At 36.1% G+C, this 13,999-nt stretch overlaps 1 pseudogene; it reads right to left on the bottom strand.

Moving 5' to 3' along the window:
- LOC103260642 overlaps positions 1–13,578 on the bottom strand; it is a 52,519-nt pseudogene extending 38,941 nt beyond the window's left edge.
- Positions 13,579–13,999: the final 421 nt, after the last annotated feature.

Genomic DNA, 13,999 nt, shown 5'->3' on the forward strand with positions numbered 1-13,999 from the left:
ATATGATAAAGAGGTCTCTAAGTGCTGAATGAAGGACAAGTCTTGTGGGTAATGGAGTGCTTCAAAAAGAGCCTGGATATACTTTGAGTGATACGGATATGCATTGAGGTGGTCACTAAAGTAATTTGTAGAAATAGTCCTTTGATTTTTAGTGGGAAAAATCACTGGTCAAGGAACTGGAAGGACTGCCCTATATGTGGACATTTTTTTCCTATGCGGGCATTTGTTTCCTATGCTTAAATAAAGAACTCAGCCATCTTTTCTAGATGGTCACTTCATGAATTTCTGAGCATGACTGTGGTACTAAAAAGATGCACTCCACAGCTTAGTATTTTGGACTTTTCATTGAAAAGAAGATAAGAGGTTTCTCAGGAAGAAAAATTATTGGTCTCCCATGAATCCATGGGGAATTTTGAATCCTAAATTTTTCATTGAATCTTTCCATCAAGGTAAGAAAATTCGGATCTTTATAATCAAATCGATTCTGGAAAGCAACGGAGCAGATCACATTGCAGGGAGCACAGCCCAGGATAAAAGTAGGATCACAGGATGAACCTAAAGAATTGGAAACAAGTTTAAAATATAACTAAAATGTAAATATAAAACATTCTGCATTTTTAAAGAAGGAAAAGAAATTTAACAATTTTAAGACTCTCTTAAAAACATATTTTCATTATATAAAAAATTCAGCATGCATAAAATCAACATAACTTTTATCTTAAACATGCACTAAGCATTACAACCAAGCTGGTTAAATAATGGTAATTTACTTGTGGCAAGTCACATTCACTGCCTTTCTTTAAACGCGTTTAGCCCAAAATGACTATTACTTTGGAAGGAAAAGGAAGACTTCAAAAAACAATAATTGAAGTTTTTACAGCAGAATCTCATTTGTCTGCAAAGTCTATAAACAACAAAGCTCAGAGAAAGAAAGAGAACGAATAGTTGTGGACTTGGAAACTTTTTATTTATAGTAAATAACTGAAAGAATCGTGTGTTGAACCAGTAGAAAGAAGCTAAAGTTAAAGAGCTTGTGTGTGAATTCATGTATTTGAAGGTACAAATGTGAAAAGCAGAATGTAACCATGTAACATAATAAGAAAATCTAATATAAATAAACCATAAGTATGAGAAGGATTTGCTTGTTTAAGATTAAATTATGACTTTTATTTCAACTATAAATCCTAGTAAAGCAAACACTGAAGGAAATTGATAAATGAAATCTTTTTATTTCTCACTTTACTGTTTAAAAAAGCTGAATTCTATTCCTTAGGATGTAAATGTCCATCATTTGCAATTGTCCTCCAAATTCAATTCATGTAGGAAAGCTGCTTTTTTGTGGATTCTGGGATATTCTGTGTAGCCATCAGGATAAGTATGTTTTAACACGTGTTCAAATTTCATGGCAAGTTAGGTCAAGTCTATTTTATTACAAGTAAATAAAGTAAATTATAAGATAATTGTGGTTTTATTTGGTGAGGGTTCTCTAAAATTGATTTTTAAATCAAGTGATCAATAAACTTTATATGTAAAACACACTATGAAATTCACATCTACTGACACTAAATAGAGTGACTTGAGTTGAATGAGTGCCTGCAGGATAATTTGGAAAGCCTCGGGAATTGTAAGTGTTGTTATCCACAGGGAAAATCTGATTTCCAGTCTTGCCTTTCACTTCATTTGGAATACAAAGTTTTAAAGTAGAGCACTCAGAATCTGAGTTAATAATCACATTCGTGGTGACAATCCCTTCATTGGTGAGTAGAATTGGAAGTTGGAGAAAAATAATTACCATATATTTCTGTGCTAAAATGCTACAGTGGGAGAAAGGACAGAAGGATAAGAACAACTGATAACTGAGCCAGATTATAATTAAGAATGTCAAGGTAAAGAGCTATTGATGACTTTAAAAATCTAGTTAGATAAACTATTTTAATATCGGTATTGGTATATTTGGCAGAGCTATACTTTTGGATATATTTGCTAAAAATATATACATCATTATAGTAAGTATAAACTGGAGGTAATTAATAGCTGATATTTTAAAATAGTACAGTGTTTGTAGAGACTGCTAAAGAATGATAATATACTGAGACATGCCTAAGCAACTAAACCATAATTAGTGTCATTATTGGCCAGGACTGTAGACAGGAGCCTGGGAGATACGAGATACACTAACATGTAAGTACAAATATAATTGAAATAAATGAAAGAACATGTGACTTGGTACACACTTCATAAGGTTGTGATGGGATTGTTCAGATCCACTTGGCCCATATATTGGTAAAATGTTCCAGAAAACATACCCCACATTTATGCTGTGGAGAACATATTTTTCTTAAATTATTCCTGAAAACGAATTCAAAAACCGAGTGCATGATACCTGATTTGAAAACAAGGAAACAAAGTTGAGGAGAAAATGGAATTAGATGATCTTTTATATGACATTCTATGATCAGCCATATTTGTACACACACAGCCCACGTACACACAAGCTTCCTTGGCACTTTGATTCAGATCTCCACCCTCCATATCAAAGTTGACAAGTAGGGCCTATGATGAAAGATCTGGATCCTCTGAAATGTTTCCAAGGACATACAGAAGATAATCATCTGTTAAGGTCACTGATAAACAATAAAGTGTCACTTACCCTTGGTTTTCCTCGACTCCTCAACTAGGAAGCAGGCTTCTTCTTGAACATGATCCTCAATGTTTCTCTTCCCACTTCCAAAATTCCGCAGGGTCATAAGGGAGAAATGCCAGATATCCTTCTGTCTCTTTCCATTGCTGAAAATAATTCCTAAAAGAGGAAAGAATAGATTAGGAGAGAGATCCCAAGCAAGGGATCACAGATTTGACTCTGGACATCTATGGAAGTGAGCAAAACTCTGCCTGAGAACGTCTCCAAAGTCTGTTTTCCATCCTCCTCACCCACATAACCAATGATGATGCAGGGACTTATACACTTACCAAGTCTTTTGGTAATTCTTTCAGAAACTGACAAAACTCCTCTTCCAGAAAATTACTCTCCAAGATCAATCAGGGCTTCCTTCACCACTTCATGATGGGCCTCTTGCCAAAATATATAGTGAACACAGGGCCATAGACTTTTGAGAACTGGGAAAGAATATGTATAGAGCTGAAAAGAAGTTACTCTTTGGTTCACATATTGTGCTTAATTCAGACTAACATCATTATATTTTTTAATGGTTTTATTTGCCTCATAAATTTAAATATTTCTAGGTTTACACATAGATGTGGTAATGATTGTTATTTCTGCCATTTATGGATGGTCTTTGAGGTACAATGGCCCAGCAAAGCTACACAGGTAACAATTAATCCTCACTTACACACTTTCAGCACATTTATTCTCCCTGTGTACAAATAACAGAACTGAAGTTGGAGAATTCCAAATTTATTGACAATGTCCCACAGGCAATATATGGAAGCTCCAAATTTGAACCTCTGCTTATTCAAATTCTGATGCCTGAACAAAGTTATCAGTCCCCCTTTGACCACATTGTAACCAGTCCCCAGATCACAGCTTTAGGATTAACTGTAAAGCTCTTGCCATGGGGATCCTGAAACCACAGCCTTGTGATGAACGCTATATATCTATATATGAAAAGTCGCCAAGGTGACCCTAATGCCTAGGCCAGTTTGTGACAACCAATATTACTGAAAAGAAAGATTGAGCACCACAGAGACAGAACAAGGGTAGGTAGCATCTCCTGGAAAATATGTCTTCCATCCTCTGGTTTCTTCCATCCTCTGGCATTTTTGTGCACAGAGAGCAGCTTGTGCAGAAAAACAAACAAACAAAAACAGCAAACAAAAATTCTGATTCTACCTATTGAGTTCTGACTGATCATTTGTCTATTTCATTCACTACTCTTGGTTCTGAATCCGTACCTATTTCCTTGGCATCTGGCATAAATTGATTCTTCAGATAACTCCAATTCTAGTGGAATATACATCACATGGTTAATATAGCAGATGATGTATTGAATGAAATCTCTAATCACAAACATTTCCCTTATTATTTACCTTCAGCCCTAAATCATTGCAAATGGCTATAAAACAAAGAAGGAAGTCACCAATCAAAATTTTGCCCCTATATTATATTGATGCTACCATACAATAATCTAAATGTTTCTTTACTCACAAAATGCATGACCTCATTCCACTATTTCTGCCAATGGCAGATAAGCTAAGGCAATAGAAACATCAAAGTTTACAAGGAGCATTTTGTTTTATAATAATCTCTTTCAGTAGTGTGCTTCCTGAAAGATATTATATTTTAAAATAGAAGCCAAATACCTTTCACCCTTTGCAAGCCACTAAAGGACTAAAGGAACTTAAACCATGCTTACATTACTGAAGGATTTGCCTAAGTTCTTTGCATCTATTTGTAGGATATTTCCAATAATAGGTAGTGGAGTGGGACCAGGAGGAAGCTTTCTTCTCTCCGAGCTCTGTCTCCAGAATGAAAGGAGAAGCAAACAAGAGAGACAAAACACCAGGACCAAAAATAGATCCACTGAAGCCTTCTTTTCTTTCTAAGATAACTGTGAGCTTACTCTAGAAACTTTGTATAACACTCTCTGCTAATTCGTTGTGTGGGTCTTTGACATATAAAGTGACCTATCATCTAAATTTATTCTATGCTCTCTTTTGAGCTTACTTTGAAACACTACTGGAGATCAATTTAAAATGGTCTTTACTCTTTGTAATCTTTTTCCCAGTCCCTATTCAGGCCATTCTGGTTTAGTGCTACTTGATTAGAGCCCTGATATAGGTTTTCTGTTTGTTTGTTTGTTTGTTTGTTTGTTTGTTTGTTTTTTAGGCTTAGTTTTTCTAATGTGAGGGATGATAGAGAAGCATTGAAGTAAGTGATTGAATGCAAGACAATCACTCATAATTTTGGGTTCTCAGATTAATGACCAATTTTGAATTTTTTACTGTTATTGAATTCAGTGTATTTTACACCTTTTAATTTAAAAATGTGCATTGTCATGCTGTATCAAGCATTAAAATACTTTGTCTTTTATCATAAAAGACTTTCAAATATTTAATATGCTTTAACAATACAGTTGCCTAAACATGAAATAGTTAACTCATACATCACGAATGACCAAGTATAAATCAAGTTGATAGCTAAAAACTTTATAACCTTTTCGTGATTAAATAAAAACAGAACACTAGAAGATGGAAAGTACCAATTTTATTTTTCAAATGAAAAAAGGAGACTAGTAGAACAAGACATTATAGATGACACACAACTCATAGCTGGCAAAACAAGGATCTGAAAAGAGATAGTATGATATCCATTGGAATGCATTGTCACAATAGAACTGCTTTTAGAACTATTTTAGTAAAACAAAATAAATCCTCATACATTAGTTATTCTGAATGTGCACCACATTGTCTAAGTTCCTAAAGCAACAGACTTCACATTAAATAGAAGCTCCTTATTTGTCTACAAAGATAACAGGACTAGATGTGTTCAAGAGAAGAAATAAAAGTTAGAGTTGTTTCTTCTGCATCTCTGTACAGGTAATAATTGCTCACTGTATTTGAGGGAATAGTCAATCTCAGACAATTTAGTAGGAAATTGAGAAGCTATGGCTTCTTCACCTCTCAGGCACCTCCAGACATGCCTGTTCCTGTTATTTTTCTGTCTACTATAGTGAAAAATAATAGAATGCAATAATGCATCGTGACTCAGGGGAATTACAGGCAGAACAACAGTTGTGGATTCAATGCAAAATGGAAGATAGGGAAATTAATAAATGGATCCAGAACACAGAACACCACAGTATGGAAACCCGAATGTGAGCGGAGAGGTAGTAGTCATGAGGATCTCAAAACAGTAGGTTATTATACGTGACTGAATCATTAATGACAATGCTTCTTCTGCAAATGCAGGTCATGTAAGCATATCACATTTCTTCTAAACTGATTAGTGTAGGTGTTTCTAGCTCTTTTATTTAGAAAAACTGAGAGATGTTATGACACAACTATACCATGTAGCTCATGTGTACAGGGATTTTGAACATTTGCTGAAAATTTTCATAGCTATAACAGCACTTTTGATTTTCTAAATTAATTTTGCTTATGGAAAAGTTATTCCCATTTTATCGAGGAAAATGTTGGACCTAGAGGTTCAGTACTTTTGCCAAGAACACACAACACACTGCATATGCAAAAGAAGAATCTGGAAGCTGTATCCCCTGATTCTTGCAACCTCCCCACCATGAAGAACACTTAGTTCAACTGGGTCACCAAGGTTTACTGACTGTGTACTGAAATTCAGTATTCCAGGATTAATCAAAACAGTAACCTTCAAAGTAAAGAATTTAGTTAATAATTATAACACTGATTGAGTCAACTAGGTCAGAAGAGCTTGGTTTTAACCTTTAAAATGTGAGTGAGTTCAGATCCTGGTGAAATCTTTCTGCAGGGCCAAAAGAAGCCTTTATTTACTGTCTGACACACAAAGATATAAACTCTTAAAGAACTGCATTAGCTTACTAGGATCAAATGAACTCAATCACTTTCTTTAGAGCAAGCATTTCATTCCTTGAGTGATAGGCGTCCCTGCTCTGTCCCCCTTTACTTTTACGTAGCTGAGTCTCCTGCTTGGACCTTTCTCTTTATAGAATAGAAGAATCATAGATAATTTAAAGGCAGGAGGGATCTCTGAGAGTCACCAGTGCATCAGTTTAGCACTTTGTCTTAGAATCCCTATTTTCAAAATCTAGGTCAGAGACAACAATTCATCTCATTCAAAAGAATTTCCATCTCAGTTCAAATGATCAGGAGAATATCAGCAACAGAACCACTGCAGTATCAGCTTGGTTAGTGTGGTTAATTGTAGCAGTTGCTAAAAACTTATAGAGCTAAATATTTAGAGGAGCTTTATTTTTCAGTGACAGCATGTGAGAACTATGCAGTTCCAAATTACCTCTGCCCTGAATCCACACATAGCCATGAGAGTCTCCCTACCCTCTTCTCATTTGTTCCTCTTGTTCTTATCTTTATAAAAACAACGTGGCTGTCTGGGACTCTATTTTCTTACTTGTATCATACACAAAAGGATGAAAGTATGAAAATCGACCACACACTGTATAAACTTTTTTAACTTGGAACATACACAGAAGACATTAAATGCATCTGAACTATCATACAAGAATCATTTTTCTTGGTTTCATAGTGATAATCCATTAATAACTCATCACTAGATAAGTATAAGCATAGGAGGGGCACCCATCAAAAAACCAAAATTATATTTTAGTAGACTTAGAATCTTTTCTTCCAGATCAAAAGGTCAACCAAAGTTTTTATTTGGAAGTTTTGAGAATGTTGAGTCACTATGTGCAGAAGAAACATCCTAAGTTATAGCAAACAGATGACTGGTTCTTCCACCATGATAATGCACCTGAGTGTTCAGCAGTTTTTGACCAAAATCAGCATGACCATTATGCTCCACCTTCCCTTTTCACCCATCTCTCCTTGAGCAAATTTTTTCTTTTTCACCAGATTTAAAAAAATGTCTCAAAGGGAAATGTTTGCCAATGTAGAAGAAGTAAAAAAAAAATGGCAGAAGCACTAAATGACTCCAAAATTGAAAAGTTCAAAAACTGTTTTGAGTTGTGGGAAAAGCATCTTCATAGGTGTACTGCAACAGAAAGCACTTTGAAGGTGACTGAAGTTTAAACATGTAGAATAAATACACAATTTTTAAATAAACAAATTCTCTTTTTGGGTCCCTTCTTGTATGTGGCCATCACACAAGTTTTACAGAGTATGAATAATAATAGCACATATACTTACACAGTGATGTGACAAACTCTCTTTAATGGTGGTTGGATGTTCACTGGATCTTGAGAAAGTGGAACATGTGAGAGGAGGTTAATAGAGAAGACACCCCTAAGAGTGGAAATGTGCCCAGTTAGGAAAAATTGCAAGTAACAGCACATCAGTAGCCATATGACCCCTTTTTCTTTGGGCAGGAATGAGGCAGATCTGGAATGATGGTGCATAGAAACAATCCCATTTCCAGCTTTAGTGATATGGAGGTTCTTTGGATTGTTCGGAGACCAGGTTACAGCTGTGTAAAATGGTGATAGGAAAAAAACAAAAACAAAAAAACAAAACAGCTCCATGTGGACCAGTCCCTCTCCCATATAGCTATGTTTTCCTGGAAAAAACACATAAACAAAACAAACAAACAAAAAACACAGACAAACAAGACACACACACACACAGAAATTAGTTATTCCTTGTGTGTAATTCCTTGTGTGTAACTGTGACTGTGACAAACACTGTGATTTTGTCCTTTGGAGAGGACCACTTTGACCTACGTGATTCTCCATATTCAGGAAGACCATTTGTGCTTTGATGAAGACAAGTTAAATACTTTATTCCACAGCAGTCAACCCAAGAATTGTTAAATGTGATGAACTGTGACCAGCCAACCATTGTGTGGCATTTGCATTCCATGGGCAAGCGAAGAACGCTGCAGACTTATGAATCAATCCAATACCTTGGTGCCAGATATAAACCAGACATCAAATGTCACAGAATAAAGTGAGGAGATATCATGGCCAGGGACACGTCACATACAATGCAGGTGTGGATATTCAGGTTCCAAGATGTATTGTCATAATTGGAGGAAAAGCAGGTTGCTCTGCGATCTTCACAGAGTATTCTGCAGCATTCTCAATGTTTGCCTGATTCCATCGTTCTTTTGCACAGGTTCGCCTTTCTTGATTTGGAGTAAATACTCTCTTCCTGTGATTCATTACCTTCTTAAGAATGCCCCGCCCTCTCTTTTCATTTTCTCTGCCTGTCCTGAGGCAGCCAAAATGTCACCTGCTATTAGATAGTTGCTTACTTTATCTTGTGCCTCAATGTGAGTTATTAGAGGGCAAAAGTCAGCCAGCTACACCCTCTGTCTTCTATTTCCAGCAGACTGCTTTACTCACTGACAGCTTCAGACAGTCCAACTGAATTACAATGATCTGGGTACTCATCTGTTTCCCTAACTTGTATGAGGTCCTTTGGTGCCCATTCTGTGCTTTTTGATGCTTGTATCTCTAGAACTCAGCCTGAGGCTTGAGAGACACTACGTAAAAGACACTTAGTAAAGTTGTGGAGTTAGACACATTACTCGTGGCAGGCGCGGAAAGTCTAAACAAGTTTTTACCTTCCAGGAGGAGTTTTTGAGTACTCAGTGGATGAATCAGCAGGATTCAACGAACTTATACTTTAGCATTCTTTATTTAAAAGTGATGTCCACTCCCCAAACCCCCACTAATCTGACCAAAAATGAGGATGTATTGTGAGAGAGAAACATATGGGCATTGACAGTGGAGTTTCTGATGATGTAAAAAGTGTAATACTACCAGCTGCACAGGAATCACTGTATAAGTTCCAACTGATTTCAAAAATGTACATTGTTCCCTGTAATACAGACAGAAAATATGCCATTTTGGTTATAGTAAAGCATTCATCTAGAAAACATTGGAAACTTCCATTGAGATATTTTCTTTGTAGCTGAGTTGGGCTAAATATATAAGCCGCTTAAATTTAAAAATGAGCATTTTTTCCATATCCCCTTCACTGCCCTTGGTTCTTGTAATGTTGCTGTTACAGAGGGGAACAAACCATTTGCAGTGAGTCCCCTAATAAACAGGAATGTAACAAACAAGCACGGCATGTCCCTGGAGCAGCGTCTGCCAGACCTAGATAAAAAATGGATTCTGCTAAAATTTCCTAAAACCTAGGATGTATCTGTCCCCTTCGTTTTTAGATGACAATCACTTTCTTTCATGTCATTGTATTAGTTTTATGTATGTTTAACTAAGCCTTGTGAACCTGAACTCCCAGAATAAGCAAAAGACTTTGACCAACTGCAAAGTATGCAGTCCCAAATTGTTCAGAGTAATTATAAATCCGAAGAATGGCAAGATTGATGCAATCTGAACACTGGTTTATGTCAGCAAATTCTTGGGGTGCAAACAGAAATTTTTAAAAAGAAACTAAGTAACGGTCACAAGACATGTAATCATTATTATTACTATTATTTTGAGTTGGAGTCTCACTCCATCATCCAGGCTGGAGTGCAGTGGCTTGCTCATGGCCACCCCAGTGCCGAACTGCTGAACTCAGGTGATCCTTCCGCCTGTCTTCCAAGTAGCTGGAGCTACAGCTGAGTGCCACCATGCCTGGCTAATTTTTGAGTTATTGTAGAGATGAGGTCTCGCCAAGTTGCCCAGGCTGGTCTTGAACCTGCAGGCTAAGGCAATCCACTTGCCTCAGCCTCCCAAAGTGCTGGGATTATAGGCTGAGCCACCAAGCCTGGTCATGTAATCATTATTAATTAATAGCTGAAGTAGATAACACACTGCCTGCTTTGCTGTAAATATCATGTAAAAACTTTGCCTAAACAAAGAGCTTCTTAGTGAATACAAGCCTATTTCCTGATCCTATGGTATCAGAATAAAACCTTCTTCTCCCAGCTCTCTGCCTCCCATATTTTGATTGACCATATGGGAAGTAGCTGATTATTGGATTGAATCATAACACCTGGAGTACAAATGGAAATTAATTTTTATTATCTGTTGAGAAAGGCATGAAGTAGTCACTTTTCTTAAAGTTGCCACGTTCATCCAGAAAGTGACCAGGGCCAAATATCTCTGCATTGTCATTGTGCAGCATGGATGTTAAGGATGTTAATATCATTGAGTCCTGATAATAATAGACATAAGTAAATCAACTAATAAGTAATACAGCTGTAAGAAACAATAGAAATCACCTTTTAAATTTTTTGATATATAGATGTGTAACTGTTGGTCCTAGAAAGAACAATGACATTTCTAGCCAGAATGACCCACTAATAAACAGAGATGAGTTTAATTAATGATTCTGAAGAAGTTTCCTCCAGTCACACTTAATGTCCTGAGTACCTGGATATTTGGGTGTAAACTTCTCAATGTCCTCTGTTTATCATTAAGCTTGTATAAGGGTGTTAGTCCACAAATACTACTTATTGCATCACTTAATTTTTCACAAAGGGACGCACTATATGTAGTGGCTATGGTTTAAAATGGAAGTCTGGGCCGGGCTCGGTGGCTCAGTCTGTAATCCTGCACTTTAGGAGGCCGAGGTGAGTGGATTGCCTGAGCCCGCAGGTTCAAGACCCGCCTGGCCAACTTGGCGAGACCTCATCTCTACAATAAATCAAAAAATTAGCAGGGCATGGTAGCACGCACCTGTAGTTTCAGCTATTTAGAAGGCTGAGGTGGAAGGATCGCTGGAGTCCAGCAGGTCAAGGTTGTGGTGGCCGGGAGCGACCACTGCACTCCAGTCTGGGCGACAGAGTGAGACTCCAACACACACACACACAAAAGAGATAGACAAGTAAAGATAGTAGAGATAAATTCACTTTGCAACAGTTCAGGTTAGAATCATCAGGTCAGGCAAGTATTTTCAGTTAAAGCAAAGACTATTGGTGCCTGATTTTTGGAAGCAGGAGTTTTATAGAGTTTTAAAATACCATGTCATAGATTTTTATTAATTATTTTTAAGAAACAGAACCTCTTCAAAGGAGATATCTGGCAGATACCACTTTACTACGTGAAAAACTTAGTAAAACCAAAATATAGATGGCATTATGCTCCCCCAGTGCATCAATATGTTTCAGTGCAATCTTCATAGTGAAGTTTATGTCAAAAACATAACCAGAATTCAGGTTCTAGAAAGCAATTACACAAAACTAGTGCAAACAATATTTTAAATGACCACTGGTTTAGACTCTTCAAAAAGGTAAAATGCTGAAGTGTTGAGGTGAATGTATATTCCAACATTGACAAATAAAAATCTTTTTCTTGTGGTGTTCTTCAGTGAAAACACAGTAGATTGAAGTCCTCACACTTATACCAAATTAGTGGTCCTCAAGGCAAACCATAATCTCTTGGTAAGTTATCAATTCAGCCTTCTCCAAAAGATAACATTAGTAATTGTAACCTGACAAATTCCATTGATTTTTGTCAGCTTCAAGAACTACAACTTAGTTATATTATTTTTAATTTAGTAAGAATGATATATGGAAGATAGAGGCTTCTAGCATAGCAACTAAAACATCTGAAAAAATACAGAAACCTTATGATTAAAAACATGGTAAAGTTATTAAAAGAAAACATTTTCTCAAGTTTCCAGAGATGAAATAATCTCAGAGATCTAGCCTAACATCTAGACTCAATTTTTGACTGTGCTTCCATCATGACCAATTCTGAATCATGGCAGAAGGTGTTACATCATCATGGCTGCCAATGTAGGAGGAACAAATTCTTTCTTGAAGAAGATACACATCCTCTGAAGTCTATATTTTTTCATATATAATATCTGGTACTTAACTAAAAGTAGTTAGGCATGTCAAAGATACAACAATGTGGTCACAAGAAAAAAATTGGGAAGGGTGAGAGGAAACAGAAACAGACCTGCATTAAGAATCATTTCTGACCTAAGTTAATGGGGCCATCAAAGTCCTGATATGAAAATGATACTGACAAGAAAATTCTGAAACAGAAAAATGTCAAATCTGAAGTTTTCATAATTTAAAATACAGAAGTCCTGAAACACATGCAGCAGACCAAATCCATGTGTATGTGTGTGCGTGTCTATTTAGTGAGAAAAGTAAGAACAATATTTACAATTATACCAAGAGATGCACAGATCTAATTTAGTAAAATTGTACACATATTCATGATGAAAATTATTCAAAAAAAATAGAAAAGGGTGATCTTTCCTAATCAGATAAAGAATATCTACCACAATATACTGAAAACATTCTCTGTTGTCCAAAATGAAACAAGGATGCCCACTATCACCAACTCTGATGAACACTATCATGGAAATCCTGGCCAGTGCAATACAACAACAAAGAGAAATTAATGACACTTTAATCAAAAAATAAAACAATTATTAATCCAGATCACATATATAAATTCCAAATAAATCTACAACTGAAACAAAGAAATGAAAGAGTAATTTTTAAAAATCTATGTCAACAATCAAATATAAATTTTCTATAAAAAAAACTAACAAAAGATTTTCAAGCCTCACAATAAAAACAAAATATTACCCAGAAAGCCAAATAAATTAGAAGCATAGCCATAGTCATAAATAGAAAGATCAATGCATCAAGATGTTGATTCTTTCCAAATTGAACTAAACATTGAATGTCACCTTGATAAAAAAAAAATTTGAGAAGAGTGTTTTGGAAGATAGGCTTAGAGCTCTTAACATTCATTTGATAGTGTAAACACCTAAGACCTTTGTAACCATAAATAAAACAGTAGAAAGTTCATCAAACGGGTATATCTATGAATTTTGCAACTTTTTCATCTGCTATTGGGAAGATTGGAGCAATACTGGGAATTTGAGAATTTCAAAGCACAGAGACACCATGTAGCTTACCTTGGGGGAGAAGTAGTCATAGGTCAATACATAGGGAAAGTTGGAAGGGATAAGGTCAATGTATCTCTGAATTTTGTCCAAAACAGAGTCCATGTAGAGTCTGTGGCTCCCATCCTGCATGCAGGGAGGCTGATATCCACCAACCACATAGTCAATCTCTTCTTGAATTTTAGCTAATAAGATATAAGTAAGAAATGATGGGAAAGTAAAAAAAGCCAGCACATTTGTTGTAACAGTTCTAAGTTACATGAAGCATGATGAAGGTGTCTCAAAGCATTATAAACATAAACTATATGCCCAAAATTACACCAGTAAAAATAAAGGGAATTGCCCTAGTATGAATACATGCAACTTTCCTACAAACTAGGCACTACAATGCATTTGTACATACCTATTTATTAGCACACATGACTACTAACAAAAATAGAGGTAATAATATACTTCAAAGGAATAACATGGGGGCGGAGCTTAAGATGATAACCAGACAGGTCAGACTGTAAGAGTCTCTGCAAAA

This window comes from Carlito syrichta, unplaced genomic scaffold, assembly GCF_000164805.1.
Source record: "Carlito syrichta isolate Samal-C Ts95f unplaced genomic scaffold, Tarsius_syrichta-2.0.1 Scaffold303280, whole genome shotgun sequence".
NCBI lineage: Eukaryota > Metazoa > Chordata > Mammalia > Primates > Tarsiidae > Carlito > Carlito syrichta.